This window comes from Phocoena sinus, chromosome 9 (genome assembly GCF_008692025.1).
Source record: "Phocoena sinus isolate mPhoSin1 chromosome 9, mPhoSin1.pri, whole genome shotgun sequence".
NCBI classification, from domain to species: Eukaryota; Metazoa; Chordata; class Mammalia; order Artiodactyla; family Phocoenidae; genus Phocoena; species Phocoena sinus.
The window spans coordinates 83,250,645-83,276,101 of record NC_045771.1 but is presented as its reverse complement, the minus strand read 5'-3'; the positions used below and the strand labels follow the sequence as shown (position 1 = coordinate 83,276,101).

At 34.7% G+C, this 25,457-nt stretch overlaps 1 pseudogene; it reads left to right on the top strand.

The window, feature by feature from the left end:
• LOC116759166 overlaps positions 1-9,037 on the top strand; it is a 38,120-nt pseudogene extending 29,083 nt beyond the window's left edge.
• Positions 9,038-25,457: the final 16,420 nt, after the last annotated feature.

The window sequence follows — 25,457 nt, the reverse complement described above, 5'->3', positions numbered from 1 at the left end:
GGAAACTTCCCTGACATGGGAAAGGAAACAGTCACCCAAGTACAGGAAGCACAGAGTCCAAGGCAGGATAAACCCAAGGAGGAACACACTGAGACACATAGTAATCAAATTGACAAAAATTAAAGACAAAGAAAAAATATTAAAAGCAGCAAGAGGAGAACAACACATAACATACAAGGTAACTCCCATAAGATTATCAGCTGATTTCTCAGCAGAAACTGATTCAGCTGATTTCTCTGCAGGCCAGAAAGGAGTGGCATGACATATTTAAAGTGATAAAAAGGAAGAACCTACAACGAAGAATACTCTACCCAGCAAGGCTCACATTCAGATGCAAGAGAGAAATCAAAAGCTTTACAGACAAGCAAAAGCTAAGAGAATTCAGCATCACCAGACCAGCTTTGCAACAAATGCTAAAGGAACTTCTCTAAGTGGGAAACACAAGAGAAGAAAAGCACCTACAAAAACAAACCCAAAACAATTAAGAAAATGGTCATATGAACATACATATCAATAATTACCTTAAATGTGAATGGATTAAATGCTCCAACCAAAAGACACAGGCTTGCTGAATGGATACAAAAACAAGACCCATATATATGCTGTCTACAAGAGACCCACTTCAGGCTGGAGTAGCAATACTCATATCAGACAAAATAGACATTAAAGACTGTTACAAGAGACAAGGAAGGACACTACATAATGATCAAGGGATCAATCCAAAAAGATAAAACAATTGTAAATATATATGCACCCAAAATAGGAGCACCCTAATATATAAGGCAAATACTAATAGCCATAAAAGGAGAAATCAACAGTAACACAATAATAGTGGCTGACTTTAATACCCCACATTCATCAATGGACAAATCATCCAGAAAGAAGACCAAAAGAAACACAGGCTTTAAAACACAAATTAGACCAGATGGACTTAATTGATATTTAGAGAGCATTCCATCCCAAAGCAGCAGAATATACTGTTCCAAGTGCACATGGAACATTTTCCAGGATTGATCACACATTGGGCCACAAAATGAGCCTCGGTAAACTTAAGAAAACTGATATTATATCAAGCATCTTTTCCAGCCACAATGCTATGAGATTAGAAATCAACTATAATAAAAAAAAAAAAACTAAAAAAAACACAGTTTGAGGCTAAACAACATGCTACTAAACAACCAATGGATCACTGAAGAAATCAAAGAGGAAATAAAAAAATACCTAGAGACAAATGTAAATGAAAACCTGACAATCCAAAAGCTATGGTAAGCAGCAAAAGCAGTTCTAAGAGGGAAGTTTATAGCAATACAATCTTACCTCAGGAAACAAGAAAAATGTCAAATAAACAACCTAACCTTACACCTAAAGCAATTGGAGAAAGAAGAATAAACAAAACCTGAAGTTAGTAAAAGGAAAGAAATCATAAAAATCAGAGCAGAAATAAATGAAATAGAAATGAAGAAAACAATAGAAAAGATCAATAAAACTAAAAGTTGCTTCTTTGAAAAGGTAAACAAAATTGATAAACCTTTAGCCAGACTCATAAAGTAAAAAAAGGGAGCGGGCTCAAATCAATAAAATTAGAAGTGAAAAAGGAGAAAAGTTACAACAAACATCACAGAAATACAAAGAATTGTAAGAGACAACTACAAGCAAATATATGTCACTAACTGGACAATCTGGAAGAAATGGACAAATTCTTAGAAGGGTACAGTCTCCCAAGACTGCACCAAAAAGAAATAGAAAATATGAAAAGACCAATCACAAGTACTGAAATTGAAACTGATTAAAAACTCGCAGGAAACAAAAGTCTGGGATCAGATGACTTCACAAGTGAATTCTATCAAACGTTTAGAGAAGAGTTAACACCTCTCCTTCTCAAACTATTCAGAAAGTTGCAGAGGAAGGAATACTCCCAAACTCATTCTACGAGGATACCATCACCCTGATACTAAAACCAGACAAAGACACCACAAAAAAAGAAAATTACAAGCCAATATCACTGATGAACATAGACACAAAATTCCTAAACAAAATTCAAGCAAACCAAATCCAACAATACATTAAAAGGACAACACAACATGCTAAAGTGGGATTTATCCCAGGGATGCAAGGATTTTTCAATATCCGCAAATCAATCTGTGTGATACACCATGTTAACAAATGGAAGAATAAAAACTATATGATCATCTCAACAGATGCAGAAAAAGCTTTTGACAAAATTCAACATCCACTTATGATAAAAAAGAAAAACTCTCCAGGAAGTGGCTATAGAGGTAACCTATCTGAACATAATAAAGACTATATATGACAAAAATACAGTTAACATCATACTCGATGGTGAAAAGATGAATGCATTTCCTCTAAGATCAGGAACAAGACAAGGATGTCCACTCTTGCCACTATTATTCAACATAGTTGTGGAAGGCCTAGTCATGGCAATCAGAGAAGAAAAATAAATAAAAGGAATCCAAATTGGAAAAGAAGAAGTAAAACTGTCACTGTTTGCAGATGACATGACACTACACATAAAAAATCCTAAAGATGCTACCAGAAAACTACTAGAGCTCATCAATGAATCTGGTAAAGTTGCAAGATACAAAATTAATACACAGAAATCTCTTGCATTTGTATACACCAACAAGGAAAGCTCAGAAAGAGAAATTAAGGAAACAACACCATTTACCATTTCATCAAAAAGAATAAAATACCTAGGAATAAACCTACTGAAGGAGACAAAAGACCTATACTCTGAAACTATGACATGTTGATGAAAGAAATTGAAGATGACACAAACTGATGGAAAGATATACCATGTTCTTGTATTCAAAGAACCAATATTGTCAAAATGACTATACTACATAAGGCAATCTACAGATTCAATGCAATCCCTATCAAATTACCAATGGCATTTTTCACAGAACTAGGACAAAAATTTCAAAATGTGTATGGAGACACAAAGACCCTGAGTAGCTAAAGCAATCTTGAGAAAGAAAAACGAAGCTGGAGGATCAGGCCCCCTGACTTCAGACTATACTACAAAGCTATAGTCAACAAAACAGTATGGTACTGGCACAAAAACAGAAATATAGATCAATGGAACAGGCTAGAAAGCCCAGAAATAAACCCACAGACCTGTGGTCAATTAATCTATGACAAAGGAAGCAAGACTGCACAATGGAGAAAAGACAGTATCTTCAATAAATAGTGCTAGGAAAACTGGACAGCTACATGTTAAAAAAAAATGAAATTAGAGCATCTTTTAACACCATAGACAAAAATAAACTCAAAATGGATTAAAGACCTAAATGTAAGACCGGATACTATAAAACTCTCAGAGGAAAACATAGGCAGAACACTCTCTGATGTAAATTACAGCAATATCTTTTCTGAGCCATCTCCTACAGTAATGGAAATCACAAGAAAAATAAATAAATCCTAACTGAACTCTGAAGCTTTTGCACAGCAAAGTAAACCATAAACAAAACGAAAAGACAACTCACAGAATGGGAGAAGATATTTGCAAATAATGCAACCACCAAGGGATTAATGTCCAAAATCTTCAACAGCTCATGCAGCTCAATATCAAAAAAACAGGGCTTCCCTGGTGGCGCAGTGGTTGAGAGTCCGCCTGCCGATGCAGGGGACACGGGTTCGTGCCCTGGTCCGGGAAGATCCCACATGCCACGGAGGGGCTGGGCCCGTGAGCCATGGCTGCTGAGCCTGTGCGTCCGGAGCCTGTGCTCGGCAACGGGAGAGGCCACAACAGTGAGAGGCCCGCGTACCAAAAAAAAAAAAAAATCATTAAATATCAAAAAAACAAACAACCCAATCAAAAATTGGGCAGAAGATCTAAATAGACATTTCTCCAAAGAAGACAAACAGATGGCCAAGAGGCACATCAAAAGATGTTCAACATCGTCAACTATCAGAGAAATGCAAATCAAAACTACAATGAGATATCACCTCACACTGATAGGAATGGCCATCATCAAAAAATCCACAAATAAAGCCTGGGAAGGTTGTGGAGAAAAGGAAATCTTCCTACACTCTTGGTTGGAATGTAAACTGGTACAGTCACAATGGAGAACAGTATGGAGGTTCCTTAAGAAAATAAAAATAAAGCCACCATGTGATCCAGCAATCCCACTCCTGGGCATATATCCGGAGAAAAACGTGGTTCAAAAGGATACATGAACCCCAATATTCATTGCAGCGCTGTTGACAATAGCCAAGACATGGAAGCAACCTAAATGTCCATGGACAGATGAATGGATAAAGATGTGGTACATATATACAGTGGAATATTACTCGGCCATTAGAAAGTATGAAATAATGACATTTGCAGCAACATGGATGGACTTGGAGATATCATACTAAGTGAAGTAAGTCAGACAGATAAAGACAAATACCATGTGATATTGCTTATATGTAGACTCTAAAAAAAATGATACAAATGAACTTATTTACAAAACAGAAACAGACTCACAGCTTAGACAACAAACTTAGGGGTTATGGTGGACACGTAGCAAACAATGGAGCATAGGAGACATACAATAAACACCCACATGCACGGACCCCAGCAAGTAAGCAGCCTTTCACTCCAGGATTAAGCCTTGGAAGATTGAAACTTTATGTTTATTTCATTTAAACTGGGCACAAATAAAGGATTTGAGGGAGTCATATAAATATTTAGTCCATAGAGGAAACTAACTATGAGAAATGTCTTCAATATAAATACTCTGGTAGTTCATAAGCAAAAAATAATCTGAGAAGCTTTTGAAAACAAAGATAAGAATAGCTCATACTCAAGTAGAGTTCTGCTAAGCCTTAAAATTTCCCAAGATTTTTTTCCCTAAGACTTAAGCATGAATTCTAACAAGATTATATCTAATTTTTGTAAGTTAAAGCAATAATATAAATTTAAAAATAGAAAAAAATGGATCTCCAGAATGAAGTTCAGTTTCCCAGAATGAAGCTCTTTCTTATCTGTGTTTAGGTCATTCTATGCTGTGTTTGAAGGCAAAATTGATCTGATAGGAATCCCTGTGTGTAGATTCATTTTTCCATCCAGGGCTTTTGCATCTCCACTTCAAAATCCAGGCAACCATTGTTTCTGCACAGAAAAAATTACCTCCAAAGACTATACCTTATATCGTGTGCTAGATGTTAGCAAATGCAAAGAAGGTGAGTACAAGTTCTCAGTGTCACTATCCATGGCATAATTTGCATTATTCTTTAAAATGTAAACTTCACCCGAGATTCCTTTCCACTAGAAATTTAAAGTGAGAAAGCAATAAGGGCAGAAAGTTAGGGTGATGGTAGGATATTTTTGTTCTGATTTTTGTACCGCTTTCAAGCTCCCAGTTGTTTCAGTGTTGCAAAACTTAGTTACTGTTAGGTAAAACCATACTGATATTTCCCTGTGCTACTTTGGATAATATAACTTTAGGTCCTTCATGCATTTTTTAATTGGATTATTTATTTTTTTGAGTTGTGTGAATGCCTTGTATATTTTGGATGTTAATCACTAATGGGATATGTGGTTTGCAAATATTTTGTCCCATCCCATAGGTAGCCTTTTCATTTTTGGTGGTTTCCTTTGCTGTGCAGAAACCCTGTGCTCCTTTTAGATTTAGGGTAAAATGAAAATAGTTCCCAGAATACTTTGTGCATCCCAACTTATCCAGCTGACATTTTTCTAATTTTTTCTACCCTAGAAAATGGTAAATAAAAATAAGTATATTTCAGGATGTCTCTGAAAGAAGAATTGACTCAAACACGAAATTTGGAGTCTACCTTATTTTGCTCACCTACTTCATGTTGGAGTTAGTGTGACTAAAGAGAGAAAAACCTCTTCAATAAATTCTCAGTCCATAGACATATTACTGCCTGAAACATGAAGGTATATGGTTGTAACTTTGTGTTCAACAGCTAAGCTTTACATATTTAAAATAAACACCAAAGTGATGAACAACAGACACCAATTGACTGGTTACTAGGAGAAGTTTAAACTTTATTTTTGTTCAAAAGTGATTAGATGTTATAATCTTCCCTTACCCTGACCCTCCAATTAGTATTCAAAGCCAAATTTGCACTTCTTTTTTAACTTAAAAAGCTTTATTTTCAAGGAAATCTTTTCTGAGAGGTATGTGTAATGAGGAAAATGATTTATCCCGATTGTCTGTTAAAACTTGTTTTCAGGAAAACCCGTGTACATTTCACTTCCTCATTTTCTACATGCAAGTCCTGAAATTACAGAACCTTTTGAAGACTTAAGTCCAAATGAAGAAGAACATAGCAGGTACTTAGATGCTGAACCTGTAAGCAACTACATAATTGATCTGATTGGTTTAATATTGTTTTCTAAAAATGAAGGGAAAATTATATTATCTCCATTTTCTCAATCACATTTATTGATCATATTTATTACATCAAAATCTTGATAAATTACTTACTTTTACCTCAATGAAAATTACATTGATCTCTTCCTATTGTTGCTTATGAAATGTCACAGTAATTCTATTCTAGTTTTTTAGCATGTGGAATTTTATAGACTTTTTAATTGTTCACAGGTCAGGGAGAGCAATGATGGAATGATTCTAACTGGCTTAAAACAATTTGGTATAAATTACAATTTTATGCTCATTTTATACTTAACTACAAGCATTGCTTTTATGAATTGACACTGTAGATTACAAAGGATTATAAGAGATTTTATGGGTATATGTGTATTTGAGGCAAGATCTATTATACTTAGCGTCAGGAAAACATCTATTAAATTTCCTATAGTGTAACAGTTTCACCTTTTAATTTATTTTAATATTCTCCTTTTCAAAATTTAAATGACATGCCAGAATTTTAGCAGGCATGTTTCAGTTTAAATAATGATAGAAGTAGTATTATAATTATACTGATGATACACAGGTTCTGGCTGATATATAGTTGAACATGCATAGCTCAGGATTTAAATTGACTGTATGAGTTCTAGGTATCAGTATTGTTGTTGTTGTTGTTGATCCTCCAAAACCAGATCAGAAAAATATCACAAATCTAACGAAAGCTTAGACACGAGGCTGGGAAAAGGAATTGTGTGTGTGTGCATGTATACGCATATGCGTATACATCTGTATATGTACAGGCATATACAAATAAAATTTAATTATGGAGAGTTATGTATGTGATATTTAATATGTTCAATTAATTATTTAATAAATTTCATAAGTTTCAAGTAGTACAGTTTCACCTTAGGTTCTACATAACAGTAAAAATAAATTTTGGATTTATAAAAGACATTTTTTTTTAAAGGAAGTTGGTAATTATTTTAGTTTGTTCTCTTTTTAGGTATCTGGATTTACTTTATGATTTAAAAAACAGCTGCAGATCAATATACTGGTTAAGCCAGCAAGAAAAATTGAGTGAGTCTCTTGAATGAGCTTCATTATGATTTTTAGTATTTTCTTGTAAGAATATGAGTATATCTATGAAAGGAAGGGGAAAGAATATAAAGTGTCAACTTCTCTTTGGCTTAATGTCATTAAATAATTATGAAATGCTTGTAACTTTCATTTGTAATTTAGAATTATATATATTTTCTATTGAACTGGTATTTACACACATTTTGGAATGAGTATATGGTGGCATTGCTCATTTTGCTAGCTGTCCAAATATTTCCATGACAATAGTTTCTAGAATTCATATTTTAGTTTCCTGGGCATAATTTGTGAAAGGGAAAATATATGCTTAGAAAGAGTTAATCTAATTAGAAATCTGTATTAGAAAGATTTATAAGAGTGAAAGATGTCTGAGAAACATCCATATTAAAATTTAAATGATTTATTACAGGGAACAAAAATTAGTTGCAAGAATAACTAATTTCTGAACAGTCATTTACACTAGTAATTACTAACATTTCTGTTATACATGTGTAAAGTATTAGTATAAATTTTCATAATTATTTTCAATGTATATAATAGAGCATTAAGGGGTCTGACACAGACTATATGATGCCTATTCTTTGGCTTAATGAGGTATTTTTTAATCTATTAGTCACTAAAAACAGTAAACTTCTTTGTACATAGAAAAAGCTTTTGATGTTTGAAAATTGAATAAATATGTATAGTATTTGAAGTTGTATGAGTTTCCATTACCCATATGGACAAGTTCATATATTATTAATTATATAATTAATTATTTTGAGAGAACCAAGACACACAGAAATGTCAGGATTATGTTAGATTTCAGTGTTTTTATTTTAGAAAGACAAAGTACTTCCTATCACTTAAGATTATTTTCATAATGCATCTATTAAACACTATTTCTTGTCATACTGCCTGTGGTGGGAAAGAGTCAGGCAAATGTGAAACTCCAAATAACTCAATGTGAATTCTGAACTGCTAATAAAAGCCAACCAAGTTTATAAAGACCAGGTCTGAGTAGGTATAGGCAGTTTATCTATTACCTGACAAGATATTTTTAGTGTGAATCATGGAACTGATTAGGCACAGAATTAGGAAATGCATTTCATAAGCCTTTAGAGGAAGGAAACTGTTGATATTTGCCATTTCCCTCTGTCACTAGGAAACATCATTTGGAAAACTGGAAAATATTTCTGTAAGACCATTGTATTGATCAGTGAAGCCAGTGTATTGAAAACTGCTATATAACATGTTTAAAGGGAAGAGGATTATATTTCTCTCTCTAAATATTCCACCTTGGCATTTATTACCTTGTTTGACATGCAAAAGGACTTCCATTGGTTTGTCTTACAGATAAAGACGACTAAAATGTATGCAGTGTTTTGAAAAAAGACTGATACGTAAGTGGAGGGTTTTGACTATTTTGCTCCACTAAACTACCCAAATAATGCTAAAAATTATAACTTGATTACAGACTGGCACCATTTGGTGATAAGAAGAGAGCAATGTTCATAAATCAAGTGACTGGAAAAATAAACCTCCTTGGTCTGGTAGAAATGATCTTAATGAGTGTTGGTGTGGTGATGTTAACTGCTTTTACGATTTTATACTGTGCATGAAGATCAAAGTAAAATAAGTATATAACAAAAATTTTATAGAGCTTCAATAACATTAGTTTATATATTAGCTGTTTTCATTTTATCAAAAAGAGGTTATAAATTAGGCTGCAAATATTTCTGAACATATCTGGTCAACTAATGTTTTTAATACATCCTTGAAGTTTTGAGATGCTTAATATAAGTTAAAATATAAATGAAGGCTGAATGAGTAATAAGGCCTATTAATATCAAGCACATCACTAGATTACATGTTTATTCTGGGAGGAATGGGCTAAAATATGAAATTGTCTCCCTTGAAAAGTTAGAATGTTGCACAAAAGCTATATATGTGCTAACTTTTCATTTCTTGATTATTTCTAGCTAATTATTTTAGAAATCACAAACAATTTATTATGTCACTGACTAGGAAAGGTTATGTAAAAATGAAAATGGTAGCTATTTCGGGAGACTGAAATTTACAAGAGAAAAGAAAATAAAAAGCAAAATTAAATAACCTAGAAATTAATGAGAAATAAAAACTCAGTAAATGATAGAGATAAAATAGGATAAATATGCTATTTTAAAATGAAGATAACATATTAATACAGAAACAAGATTTTAGCATATAGACATGCTGTCCAAAATCACGGCGTGCACCCTATATGTTTAAATGTGGATGCCCTGACAAATGATTACAATTCATGAACTAAAACTGAATACAACAGTACAAGAAAATAGAAGAAAAACAATGTTCAACGCAGGAAAACTGAATTACTCAGAGTTTACAGGAAAAAATCAGGTAACTGTGGACAGTAGGAGTTTTAGCAAAACTGTAGAGGCGGTTCAGGCCTCTGTGTTTTAGACATTACTGCCTGTGGCCCCTTGTACATAGAGGAATGACTGTCTGACCTTATCTCCCCTAAATGGAAGCCTTTCTTTAATAAACATACGTTGAATAAGTATGGCCTGCTGGGGGTAATTTTCCACTTAACCATAGTTTCCATCCTCCCTCCCTTCCTAGGAACCTCAAAAAATATATACAAAAAGAAAAAAAAATATATATATATATACAATCAAAATAAAAGCAATATACTTAGTATGAAAATCACAACTTCAAAACAAGTCTTACCCTACTTCCAATCAGATTGCTGACTGTAAGCTGTCTTATACAGAAATTCTGGAGCTGCCACTGATAATTACTGACCTTCTTTTATGCACCAAAATTATGCTATTTTACATGAATTATCACAACTAATCTCTAATAAAATTTTATGTTTCCAATAGCCAGGGATTCATCAGCAACCATTCTATTTGAGACATTCCAGAAAATTTAAAATTTTAACAGTGAAAAACTGTCCATTTTCAAAATGTGAATCTAATCTAATATTAAAAAAATAAAGTGGAACATTTGGAACAATATTTGTGAGTATGTGAGACTGAGAGCTTGGGCCTAGGAAGGCAACTCAATCTTTTGTTCTGATGCTTTCTGCCTATATTTATTCACTAAAATAAGGACTGAACAATTCTGCCTACAATCCTTTGAACAGAATATATTCAAAATGCTAATCTAATATATTCACATTATAATGAAGGAAATACTGCATCACCTTTAAAACCTGTCATTAGTCAATTAACAGATAAGTTATGATTAAACAAAGTAATTCATATGACTGCTTATATAATAGATAGAAAAGATTATCCACTTAAAAGCCAAATTACAAAAAAACCTTGTTCTAGTGGGAAAATATGTTTTTCAAAATGAAGTATAGTAGTTGTAAACATTTTCTGATACTATTCTCTACTAAAATTATATGATCTATTTCATCAGTGCTTAATGAGCCCTGAATGTCCAGTATCTTGGGTCTCTATGTGGCTAAATTAAGGTGAAAGATTGAAAACTTTCTAGAGTGTCTTTGTCAACAAGTATATTGACTTGGCTTAAACATTTGACAGTTACAAAGAAAAGTTACTGCTCTTTACACAATGATTTGTCTCTTTTTTTCTTTACAAATAGAGAAGAACACTGTTCTCTGTAGATTACATGATTTACTAGATTTAGAAGAATCACAGGTATAGATTTCCTTAAACAAGCCTCAGTTTTAGTATTATTATAATTGTGCCTTTGGGCAGACTTTCACACAATTGAAAAAATAAGGAAATGGGTGTACAAGAGGAAATAAAGCAAAGATAGTGGAGCTAAGGTGTGCTTTTACTCAATGAATCACAAAGAGAGTAAGCCAATAGTCCTTTCAAAAGTAGCAGTATATACACTGCTAAATGGAGAATGGTCTGAAGGGACAGAAAAGAGCGGAAATGCTCATCCAGAGCAGATATAACGAGCTACCCCTCCTTATCTGGCCATGTGCAGCTCTTGAGAGCTGGGAAGCAGCCTTCCATGTATCCTGGAATGGGAAAATAACTGCCTTATCCATGAAGTTCATCAGAATTTTTCTCTGTAGCTTGAGAAACTGGGCTAACTTATAGAAAATATGATATCTTATCTATGTATAGAATTTGAGTATTACCTGTTTTATTTTTTCACAACTTTCTGATAAGTACTAAGTACTTACCTCTCTTCTACTTTCCAGGAAGCAAATGAGTCTTTACATTCATGCACCAAATACGTCAGGACCATTCTTAATATCGACCTACAAAATGAAGATTTGTATGTTTTATTTTTGCAAAACACACCTTATCTTACAGTTGAAGAACTGGGGGCACTTTTTTTGCACTGAGCATCAGCACATTTCTAAAGGATTATTAGGGTGCCAGTGAAGTCCATACTTTGAACAAAAATAGGTACCTTTTAAAATTCAACAGGTACACACAACTGAATTGATTTAAGTTGCTATAGACTTCACTTATTCATGATCCCATTATTTTTACTTGGTATTGATTCACTAATTAATTCCCTGGTGGCAAATTTGACAGAGGAGTAGGCAATATAAACAAATCCTGGACCCTGAACTCTTGTCTTCCTCATCAAAGAGGAAATACCATTACCTTCATCAGTGCCCCTGCAACACACAGACCCCAGGACTGTCAGGACATTGCATTTCACAAGCATCAACTATTTTGAAAGACATTTAAGAATGGTAACCAAATGTTTGGCCTATGAACCATTTATTATACATTACTTAAGTTTCCTTCTCTATGGAATCCTTTGTACAGCATCAGTAGGCACTATAACCATGCTCTTTACAAGAATATGGCTTATATTTTTGTCAACGATTCTGCAAATGGACATGTATAAGGACTTTGTCATTTTCCATGTTCTGCAGCTCTTCTGGAAAACTGAGTAGATTTTGATCTTTTCACTCAGTTGCATACAACTTATGCTTGGCAACTTCAGAATGCTGTGCTAGTATTAAGAGATATAAATGATAATAAAGAAATTATTGTGTGGAAGAGTACAAAGTGTAGAATGTGCATTCATAGTTATTTGTTGTAATATTTCTTGCTTTCATAGTAACTGCAGAAAGACTGGTTTCAACCATTAAAAGATGTCTTTTCTTAAATCCCTTAAATCCCATCAGTGCTTTGCCTAGTTCCTGTTATGTCACAAAACAGTCTAATTTTATGTCTGAAGTAGTCTATTTGAACTTTTATTTCTTTATGCATCTATATTCCTTTCTGAAACATTTTCTTCTGAAACATTCTTTCTAAATTCAATCTTGACCACTAAGCTAATTTTTAAAGCAAGTTGGGGGGAAAGGAATAAAAGATACTTGGTTACAGCTTACTGACCAAGTATCTTTTATTCCTTGGTTTCACCCTTTTCAGCAGCAGGACTTAAGCTCTAGACTGTGAAGGATAACCCTACTTTCTTCAGCAGGGGTTCACTTTTGGCAGAGAGCACGAATTCTCCTAAAAAGCTCCCCATAGAAAGGGAAGATGGACCACATTCTGTCTTATGTTTTACAAACAGAAATTTATAGGACAAAGTATTTGTAACTGATTTGTTTGGCTACTAAAATCAAGAATAATTCAGTCTCCTCATATTAGGTGTCACATTAAATACTGAAAACCCCAAACCAAGATACCACCATTTCTGAAGGATCTTTGGAAAATCTGAAGATACTCAAAATATACTGATATAGTGTCCTTTCATTTAACTGGGAGGGGAAAAAAAGTATCCTCCTAAGATATGGACATGTGAGATCCTAGACATCCTCTTCTGATACTTGAAAGTCTACTCCCTTTGCATTAGGATATTTGTGGACATGTTGATCTAGCAGGAATATAAAGGATACTTTTTAAATTCTTAAAATAAGTAGGGCTGAATGATGTAAAGTAGAAACTCTTCAAAAGGAGTGAGAAATTGCATATCCACCTCATGGTAGAACCATATAACCAATCAATGACTCAGATTTTTAAATCTTCATACAGAAATGAATCTCATAGTATTTATACATCAGGAAAAAGATTTTGACTTATGTGTCTTTAGTATATTTAACTAAATATATGTATACTCTAATCTTCATCATTCCTCACCATATTTTCTTTAAACTCTATAAATTATGAACAAGATGAAAGAAAATCCATACACAAACATTAGTGAAATACATTAAAAACACCCAGTAGAAAATATGACACTTTCTTTAAAAAATGATAGATTTTTTAATGAAAAATATATTTGGACGTGTGTGCATGTGAGTGAGTGTGTGTGTGTGTGTGTGTGTGTGTACGCACTGAGATGGGATGAGGCACTTTTGGAAATGCGTTCAATGCATGACTTGTAGTTTGCCCTACAGAAAGTGTAATATAGCATCTGCAAAGGCGTTAACACAAATTAGAGAATCTATAGCATATTTAAATGGGTTAATGTTTACTCTTGCTGACAACTACATGAAGAAAGAGAACAATGTACACAGCTTTCAGTTCTCAGAAAAAAAGAGGATTTCATTTCAGGAAAAAAATGTAGCTATAGGCAAACTAGCTATCCCTGAAATTTTACACTTGTGAAGGTGCTGGATATTTGTGTTTAGATATAATCTGTCCCATTATCAATGTCTGATCTACACATTAATTATCTTTGGAGCTTCAGTTTGTTGCAGGTGTGTTACAACTCTCAGTTCAGTATTTCCGGTTGAAGTTCAATGTAGGAGAGACATTGTGGCTGCTCTCTCTTTTTCTGCCTCTTCTGGCCCGTCTACAACTCTAAATAACCACTCCACTCACTCCACTTAAATGATCACTGTCACTTACCTTTTCTGCATACACTAACAAAACTACCTATGATTGTTTTTCTGAGTTATTTGCAGTGAGCTGAGCTAATGAACTAAAAATGAATTAGCGTTGAATATTGTTATGAAATACATATAGGCATACTCTGCTTTCTCCTTTCCTGACTCAAAGTTAGCTGCATTTTTAAATATTTGTGGACATAAAGACTTCCATGATTAGAATAATGATTTATTTTTCCTTTATAATTTTTGAATGTGTTTGACTTCAAAGTTGTTTGATATTGCTACTATAATTCTATATTAGCTGCTTTTGTCTATGCATGAATTATTGACATATTAACTCCAATTTTCTTTTCCCAACTGTTCTCAGATGCTAGTAAGCTTATGTGTGCATATTTCAGAAATGCTCTGTTCTACACACTCATGAAGAGGAATTGTGACATAGCTAGGAAAACATAAATGTTTTAAAGTTTTGTTTCTTTAATTCTGTGAAATCTGAGTCAGCAGCCTCAGAACACCTGAGAACTTTTTTAAAAACAGAATCTCAGATGCTAACCCAGACCTACTGAATCAGAATCTGTAGTTTAATAGGATCCTCAAGTGATTCACATATACAAAAAAAAATTGGAAAAGTCCTGATTTTAAGTCATACAGAAATTGGACCACCTATGTAACCGCTTTACTTGACTTGTTGCTGCTATTACTTTGATTTATCAAGGACTTAAGAGAGCAAAGCTATATAAGCCTACTGAGACAAAAGGAAACCCATCAGACTTGAAAATCTGCTATAAATATTCCACTAAGTTTTGTCGTTTGCCTTGTTGAGCCTGTAAATGGTATTTTCAGATAGTATTAGAGCTAATCTATATGGCAGGGTAGAAGATGAAGTGCTACTAACTTTATTGTCTCAATTTTCTGGAATATGTTATTTGATCTGCTTGACAATATTTATGACAAATATTCATACTGACTGCATGTAAAGTAGGAGATAGTATCTCTTACCTGCCTCTGACCTAACACTGGAGATAGTCCCCAGAATTTATCTGAGATGGAAATTATCCACTGGAATAAAGGGACTCTTCAGCATCCAGGAGTTTTACATATCATATAAGTTATAAGGAATATATTAACAGCTATGGAGCTTTACTCTGGGCAAGATAATGGTCTGGATTGCTAGTTTGGAGGATGTCTAGAGTGGGATAAGGAGCGGGAGAAAAGGAGACGCATACAAAGATGAAGGCTTATTTCTAGAGAAGAATGAGTATCTATACAGTTATAGAAGAATAAATAAGGCCAGTGTGGAGGAGAGAACTATCTAGGCTCAAAGAGCCAAGTTGACAGCTACTGTTCTTCTCTAATCCTACCCTCAGTCTACATAGTTGAGGACCACGGTCATTATGAAAAGATGGGTCTACATGAAAGGATAGGAAATAAGTGGTGGGTCGTTTTATAAACTCCACCTCCTAAATATTAAAGAGGAGAATTTAGTTATTGGAGGCTTTGAGGAACCATCTTAAAATAGAAATCTGGATTGTGAGAAAGTATTAAATATCTTCAGATTTTGATAGAGACCAGGGAGCATGATTCTAAAAATTTTCTTATTTCTGAAACTTTTTGGAAATATTAACATACGTTAATGTTGCACATTTTTCCATAGATATCTGAATAATCATTTAAAATTAAAGGTCCTATAAGATTGTGAGAATTATCTGTATTGATAGTCAGCCACTTCCTTTTGCCCATCCCCATTCCCTTCCCACCAAAGCCTGCCACCAGCACACATGTAGCATGTTTCTAGAAGTATAGGGAGGGGTATCAGAGGAGTAACCAACTGAATGGGCAGTTGAGTCATTAGGATTCAGAAATTTCTTCTACAAATAATTTCTTGCTGAAATGTGTTATTTTTCTGTATTATTTATATTTGTTGTGTTTTTACTGAATATTTAGCTCTGGTTCCAGTTGAAGATGGCAACATAGGAAGATCCTGAACTCACCTTAACTCACGGACACTTCAGATCTACAACTATATAAGAAACAATTTTCTCTGAATAAACTAAACGCTAGCTGAGCAATTCCTGCACATAGAGCAAGTGAGAAAAATCCACATCAAAGCAGGCAGGAGAGGCTGAGACACAATCTTGTCAAAAATCCCACCCCCAGCATGGCAACCAACATTCAGGAGGAGACTTAAAACCCGTATCTCTTCCCAGAGGAGCAAAGAGTTTGAACCCTACATTGAGCACCTTAACTTTTAATATCTGCAACTGAAAGATGAGCCCCCAGAACATCCAGCTTTCTAAGCCAACAGGTCTTGCATCCACGAGACCCACAAGGGTATAACAAACTGAGAAATGACTCTTAAAGGGCTCACACGCTCAGATTCACCTGCCCCAGGAGCAGGTACAAAAGTAGCAGAACAAGAGACACCCAGATTGTATATGAAAGAGGATCATTTGCTAACCTTAAAATGTCAGACTGAGGGGCAGGCATCTCACTTAACACACATACAGGGGCCTGCTGGGATACTTTCTGGGACAGGGGCTGGTGACACCATCTTCACACTCTTCCTCTTCCTTGTTCCCTACCCCCACCGTGGACACCATGCTTATGCTCTCCCTCTGCCTCACTCCAGCCAGCAGATGCCAATTTCACATTCTCCCTCTGCAGTGCTAAGGAGAACCTGTATCTCAGAGAGGGGAGCAAATTTACATGAATTTGGTGATTCTGCTCTTATATGTGGTGCCGTGATTTTGAAGGCTACTTCCCAGGGCATACCCCTTAACTGCCTGACTCTAGAGGCCAGATGGCCTTGTGTTCCCAAGTCTCATGGGACTGTGACAAATTAGAGAGACAGTTCTTGGTTGACTACCACCCCCAGGCCACTGCACAGAAAACAGACTGAAACACCCCCATTCTTTCTGTGACAGAGGCCTATTTGTTTATCCTGGAGCTTTGCTGAGGGGCAGACTTCAGGAATGGCACACATTTAGAGGTCTACGGAAATACTCTCATGGAACATAGGCTGGTGAATGCCAGCTCAGTTCTCTTTGTCTCACCACAGCTCACTGGTATCTCCCAGAAAGGAGCTTATTCACTTGGCTGAAGCCCTGATTTTTGCAACCGCCACCCAGGGGAACACTTCTGGAATATCTGTCTTTGGTAGCCAATGGTGCTTACAATTGTGGTCCCACAGGATAGTATGAATTTGCATATTTTAAAAGCTGCAGCCTGAGGTCTGGCTTCCAGTCAGCTTGAATCTAGGTGCTCACTGAACTCCTCTTCTTTGGGACACTATAGGTCTTGTACACCCTCAAATACTTGCAGCCATTAAAAATAAAACAGGCTGCTTGGACAATCACAGATATGTGAGAGACAAACAAGAGCTAGGGCACGAATGAGTGATATGGTTCATTTCCTGCACAAGATCACTCCTTCAAGACTGGAAGAGGTGGCTATTTCATCTAATGCACATAAACCAGCACAGAGAGTCAAGCAAAATAAAGAATTAAAGGACTATGTTTCACAAAAAGAACAAGATAAAACCTCAGGAAAAAAAATCTTAATGAAATGGAGATAAGTAATTTACCTGATAAAGAGTTCAAGGTAATGGTTGTAAAGATGCTCACCGAACTCAGGAGAACACAATGAGAACTTCAACACAGAGAGAGAAAATGTAAGAAAGTATGAAATAGCAGTCACAGAGCTGCAGAATACAATAACTGAACAGAAAAATACACTAGATGTCTTAAATATTATAGTAAATGAAGCAGAAGAAAGAATCAATGAACTCAAAGACAGGGCAGTGGAACTCATCCAGTCAGAACACCAAAAAGAAAAAACAATGAAAAAACTGAAGATAGTTTAAGGGACTTATGGAGCAATATCAAGTGGACTAACAGGTGCATTATAGTGGTCCCAGAAGGAGAAGAGAGAAAGGCGCAGAGACTTTATTTGAAGAAATAGTGAATGAAAACTTTCTTAACTAGGGGAAGGAAAGAGACATCCAGATCCAGGAGCACACAGAGTTCCAAATAAGATGAACCCAAACAGACCCACACAAACACACATTATAAAACATCAAAAGTAAAAGACAAGGAGAGAATCTTAAAAGCATTAAGAGAGAAACACCTTGTTCCATACAACAGAATCCCCATAAGACCATCAGCAGAACTTTCAGCAGAAACTTTGCAGTACTGATGGGAGAGGCATAATATATTCAAAGTGCAGAAAGAAAAAAAAAAATCTTCCAAACAAGAATACTCTACCTGGCAAAGTTATTATTCAGAATTGAAAGAGAGATTTAAAATTTCCAGGCAAGCAAAAGCTAAAGGAAGAAATTACCTTTGAACCAGCCTTACAAGAAATGATAAAGGGACCTTTTAAGATGAAAGAAGGGTGCTAATTAGTAACAGGTAAACATATGAAAGTATAAATCTCACTGGCAAAGGTAAACATTATATATGGTAAAGCTAGTATGAAGTTTAAAAGTCTAAAGTAGTAAAAATAACCATAACTACAATAATTACTTAATGGATATATAAGATAAAAACATGTAAAATGTGACATCAAAAACAAAATATTAGGGGGAGAGTGAAAATGTAGACCTGTAGGATGTGTTCAAACTTAAGTAGTTATCAAGATAAAATAGACCAATATAAACATAAGTTGTTATATGTAAGCCTCATGGGAACCACAAAGCAAAAACCTATAATAGATGGACAAGAGAAAGAGAAAAAAAGCTAAGCTTACCACTAAAAATGTCATTAGAACAAAAAGGAAGGGAACAAGAGAAGAGAGAGAAACTACAAAATAGTCAGAAAACAATTTACAAAGTGACAGTAAATACATATCTATCAATAATTACTATAAATTTAAATAGACTAAATTCTCCAATCAAAAGCAAAGAGTGGCTAAATGGATTAAAAAGAAAAAGGTTCATCCATATGCTGCGAGCAAAAAACTTACTTCAAACATAAGAATGTATACAGACTAAAAGTGAAGGAATAGAAAAACATATTTCATGCAACTGGAAAGCAAAAGAAAGCTGGGGTAGTTATGCTTATAGCAGACAAAAGAGACTTTAAAACAAAGACTGATAGAGACAAAGGAGAGCATTACATAATAATAAAGGGGTCAATCTAAAAAGGATGAAGCATTGTAAATATTTATGCATCCAATACAGGAACACCTAAATACATAAACTAAATATTAACAAAAGTAAGTGGAGAAATAGTCAGGTATACAATACTAGTAGGAGAATTTAATATCCTAGTTACATCAATGTATAGATCATCCAGACAGAAAATCAATAAGGAAACATTGGGCTTAAGTGCTAAGTCAGGCAAGATGGACTTATATATGGATATAGATATGGATATGGATATACATATAGATATAGATAGATGTAGATAGAACATTCCGTCCAAAAGCAGAATACACATTCTTCTCAAGTGTACATGGATCTCCAGGATAGATCATATGTTAAACCACAAAACAACTTTTAATAAATTTAATAATACTTTAAGAAGATTAAAATAATATCAAGCATCTTTTCTGATCACAATGGTATGAAACTAGAAATCAATTTCAAGAACTAAACTGGGAAATTCACAAATATGTTCAGATTCCACAACATGCTACTATCCCAATGAACAACCAATGAGTCAAAGAAGAAATCAAAAGAGAAATCAAAAAATATCTTGAGGCAAATGAGAATATGTTTCAAAATATGTACAAAATACCAAAATTTATTGGACAGCAAAAGCAGTTTTAAGAGGGAGTTCACAGTGATAAATTTCTACCTCAAGAAACAAGAAAAATCTCAAACAACCTACCCTCACACTTCAAGGAACTAAAAAAAGGAAAAAAAATGAACTCTTAAGTTAGTAGAAGGAAGGAAATAAAATCAGAGCAGAAATAAATGGAGACTAAAAGAAAATAGAAAAGTTCAATGAAACTAAGAGCTGATTTTCTGAAAAGAGAAATAAAATTGACGAATATTTAGCTACATACACCAAGAAAAAAAGAGGATCCAAAAAAAAAAAAAAAACTAGAAATGAAAGAGAAGACATTACAGCTGATACCACAGAAATACAAATGTTCCTAAGAGGCAACTATTGACGATCATATGTCAAGAAATTTGAAAACCGAGAAGAAATGGATAAACTCCTAGAAACGTACAAACTGCTAAGACTGAATAATGAAGAAACAGAAAAACTTAATAGACCAATTACTAGTAAAGAGATTGAATCAGTAATCTAAGACCTCTCGCCAAACAAAAGTTCAGGACCTGACAACTTCATTGGTGATTAACACCAAACACTGAAAGAAGAAATGACACCAATCCTTCTAAGATTTTTTCAAAAAATAGAAGAAGAGGGAACACTCCAAGCTCATTTTATGAGGCCAGCATTACCATGATACCAATACTAGATAAGGAAGCCACAACAAAAGAAAATTACAGGTCAATATCCCTGATGAACATAGATGAAAAAATCCTCAATAAAATATTAGCATAGCAAATTCAACAACACACTAAAAGGATCATACACCATGTTCAGTGGTATTTATTCCAGGGGTCCAAGGATGGTTCAAAATATTCAAATCAAACCCTGTGATATACCACACTGACAAAATGAAAGATAAAAATCATATCACCATCTCAATAGATACTGAAAAACATTCACAAAAGTCAACATCCATGTATGATAAAATCTCTTAAAGTTAGAGGGAACTTACCTCAACATAATGACATATGTTGCCATATATGACAAGCCCACAGCTGAAATGAAACTCAATAGTGTAAACATAAAAGCCTTTCCTCTAAGTCTGGGAATAAGACTAGGGTGCCAACTCTTACCTCTTTTATTCAACATAGTATTCAAAGTCTTAGCCACAGCAATCAGACAAGAAATAAAAGGTGCAAAAACGAGGTGAAAAACCTGCACACTGAAAACTGTAAGACAATGAAGAATGAAATTGAAGAAGGCAGAAAGAAATGGAAAGATATTCCATCCTCATGAATTGGAAGAATTAATATTGTTATAATGTCTGTAGTACCCAAAGCAAACTACAGATTCAACACAATCCCTATCAAAATTCCAATGGCATTTTTCACAGCAATAAAGCAAATAATCCTAAAATTTGTATGGAACCATAAAAGATCCTGAATAGCCAAAGCAATTTTGAGAAATAAGAGCAAAGCTGGAGATATAATGAACCCTGATTTCAAACTATATTACAAAGTTATAGTAATCAATGCAATATGGTATTAGCATAAAACAGACACATATATCAATGGAACAAAATAGAGAGCCCAGCAATTAACTCATGCATATATGATTGTCTAATTTACAACAAAGGAGACAAAAATATACAATGGGGAAAGGAGAGTCTCCTCAGTAAATAGTGCTAGAAAAATTGGAGAGCCACATGCAAATGAATCAAATTAGCCCACCATCTTACAGCATATACAAAAATTAACTTAAAATGGATTAAAAACTTGAATGTAAGCCCTGAAACCATAAAACTCCTTGAAGAAAACATAGGCTATAAACTCCTTATCATCATTCTTGGTGAAGATTTAATTTGGCAACAAAAACAAAGGCAACAAAAGCCAAAACAAACAAATAGAACTATATCAAACTCTACATCTTCTGCAAGGCAAAGGAAACCAATAAAATTAAAAGGCAGCCCTCATAATGGGAGAACATATTTGCAAACCATATATGTAACAAGGGATTAATACCCAAAATATATACAGAACTCATGAAACTGAATAGCCAAAAAAGCAACCTGATTTAAAAGTAGGCAGAAGAGCTGAATAGACATTTTTCAAAAGAAGACATAAGGATAGCCAACAGGTACATGCAAAGATGCTCAAACATCACTAACCATAAGGGAAATGCAAATCAAAACTACAGTGAGATCTCACCTCACACCTGTTAGAATACCAACCACGAAAATGACAAGAGACAACAAGTGTTGGCACGAATATGGACAAAAGGGAACTCCTGTGTCCTGTTTTTGGAAATGTAAATTGTGTAGCCACTTGAGAAATGGTTGGAGGTTCCTAAAAAAATTAAAAATAGAGCTACCATACTATCCAGCAATTCCATTTCTGGCTATTTATCCAGGGAAAACAAAAACACTGATTTGAAAGATATATGCACTCCTCATGCTCATTGCAACATTACATACAAAAGCCAAAATCTGGAAATAACCTAAGCCTTCATCAGTGAATGAATGGATAAAGAATCTGATACACACACACACACACACACACACACACACACACAGAATGGAATATTATTCAGCCGTGAAACCTGAAATCCTGCCATTTATGATAACACAGATGGACCTTGAGGGCATTATGCTAAATGAAATAAGTCAAACAGAGAATGACAAATACCATATGCTCTCACTTACATGTGGAATCCAAAAGAAAAAAGAAAACAACAAATTCATGAGTACAGAAAACACGTCAGTGGCTGTCAGAGGCAAGGGATGGGTGTGGGGGAAATGTGTGAAGGGAGTCTAAAGGTACAAACCTCCAGTTATAAAATAAATAAATTCTGAGCATGTAATGTACAACATTACGACTCTAGTTAATAATAATGTATTGCATATTTGAAAGCTGCTAATATAGTAAATCTTAAAGTCTATCATAAGAAAAAATATTTGTAACCATTTACAGTGATAGCTGTTAACTAGACTGATTGTGGTGATCATTTTGCAGCATATACAAATATCAAATCATTATGTTATACACCCGAAACTAAGGTAATGTTAGACAGTCATCCTTAGGTATCTGCAGGGGACTGGTCCAGGACACCCACAGACACCAAAATTCAGGGATGCTCAAGTCCCTTATATATAAAATGGTATATAGTACAGTTGATCCTCTATGTCCACCGTCCACACCCCCAGATTCAACCAACCACAGACTGAACTCCAAGTCTGATTGAATCTGTGGGTGGGAAGCCTGTGGATATGGAGCAGGGACTGTCTTCAATTACACAAGTTTTTAAAAGTGTATTCAGCTATGCTAACAAGAGTAACAAATAACAAGAATAGATGAAACTAAGTGTGAAAGGAAGAAGCTAGTGTGACTCATTAGATATAAAGTTTAGCATTTTTTGAAAAAAGCAAGGGGTGGAAATGTCAAGTACACAAGAGTCAATAAATCTGTAAGACATTACATTTGTAGGAGACACAGAGGTATCCTATTTGTCCCCTGTCCGTATCACACAGGGGAAAAAAAAAAGTAAAAACTATGCTGTCCATCAGGTCACTGGTTGTCTGCTGCTGTGGCAATACTTGCTCCTGTGTCTCTCCAACACAACAAGGGTAGAATTAGACACCAAGCACCTTCTGTATTTTAGACTCCCCTGCTCTTGAATCATGTGCCTCAGGATTCAGGTGTAGTGAGTCTTCTGCCTTGCTTGCACCCTGTCCAAAGTTTGGAAACTTACCCCATCTCTCTCTCCTAATTTCTCACTATGTATTTTAAACTGATTTTAAAATTACGGTATTCAACTATTTAAAGTTCTCTGAGATTTTTTGTTCTAAGACCTCTGGGAAAGTGCCTCAAAGTGTATTTGGAGGCCACTACTGTGTCAAAGTAATTTCCTACCCAACTCTATAGTTATGTTGGGATCAAAAACAAATTTCTGTTTATTTAGAGTAAGCCAGCATGCAAAATACAAGGAAAATATTCAACACACTTGCTAAATAAACAAAAATTACAAATAGTGTATGCAGTATAAAGCCCAGATGGCAAATAAGTTTCTTTTAGCAATGGTTTGATTGTAGTTGCCTGAAATCATTTGGTTGAGAAAGACTGAAACTGGCTGAGAAAGATAAATAGACAGTTCAAGATCTGTGTAGACCAAAGGCCACGAACAGACAGCAAGCTCTATCATGAGAAATGTTAAGAGAAAAATCCCTGGACCTCTAGGGAAAGGAAAAGTCCCTAAAGGTAACTATGAAATGGGCAAGTTAATGTGTAGGTTTAACCACTGACATCAGTAAATGAGATAAACATTTATGGTCAAATAATTTAATTCACTGTCACACTGTAGAAATATTTACAAATAAAAATTCTCAAAGTTCAGCATATACTAATAGTAAGGTTCACTTTTAGACATTAAAGCTGCATGTTTGACTCACTTTTATATACCTGCTGGAGAAGATATTTATTATTGATGAAAATGTGCTTAAAGGACTAAAACAGGAGCCAGCGAACTTTTTCTGTAAAGGACCCGATAGGAAATATTGCAGGTTTTGCAGGTCATATGGCCTCTGTGGCAGTTGCCCCTACTCAGCTCTGTCATTGTAGCACAAAGCAGTCATAGACAATACCCAACAACTGGGTGTGACTGTGTCACAATAAAAATTTATTCACAAAACAAAGGGTGAACTAGAATTGGCCCACATGCCAGTTTGTTGACCCCTGTAGCAGAAGGTGCTTCAATTTTGTAGCTCTTGGTATCACGAGTAATCATTTTGAGTGGCTTGGTTAACCTGAAAGTTTCCTACAATACTACAATTATGCTAACCAATCACAGCTCTGTAAAGTATATGTTATGTTGAATTCGGACTACATAAAACAGCTATTCTTCAGCTGACTGAATTGCTTTGCCACACCAACAATGAACTCTGGACTTTGGGGATTAGAGGCCCATGTTACCATCTGAATGGGGCTGCTCTGCTTGATATGATCTGAATGATTAAATAAAAAGTGTTAACCATATCTTCAATCAGTAGGGCCCTCTCCTTTAGTTCAAAACTCATTTGCTCTCTTCTCAGGTATTCCTTACACTTGTTGGACAATTAAATTTTGATTTGCTTTTCTTTTAATGGGTAGAAATTTACAAATTCAAGTTTTTAATATTTCAAAAAATCTTTCTTCAATGAGATCTTTTATTATTATTTTTGTAACAACTGTTCTGGTTTCTACTGTGAATAAATTTAAAATTCCTATATCTCCTTTCTCTTTATGTGATGGATAGAAATCTGGTTCTGACACCTAGGTTTGAATTCCAGGCCTACCACATACTGTGCGACCTTGAGAAAATTAACTCCTCTGTGTCTTAGTTTCCTCATCTGTAAAATGAAGATACTGGCACCTCCATCATGGAATGCCTTTGAGTAGTAAACAAGTTAGTGCATATAAAGTCATTTCCACAGTAAATGAAAGAGAGCAACCACTCAAATGTTAATTAAGACTTGCCCATCAAACATTTAAAGAAGAA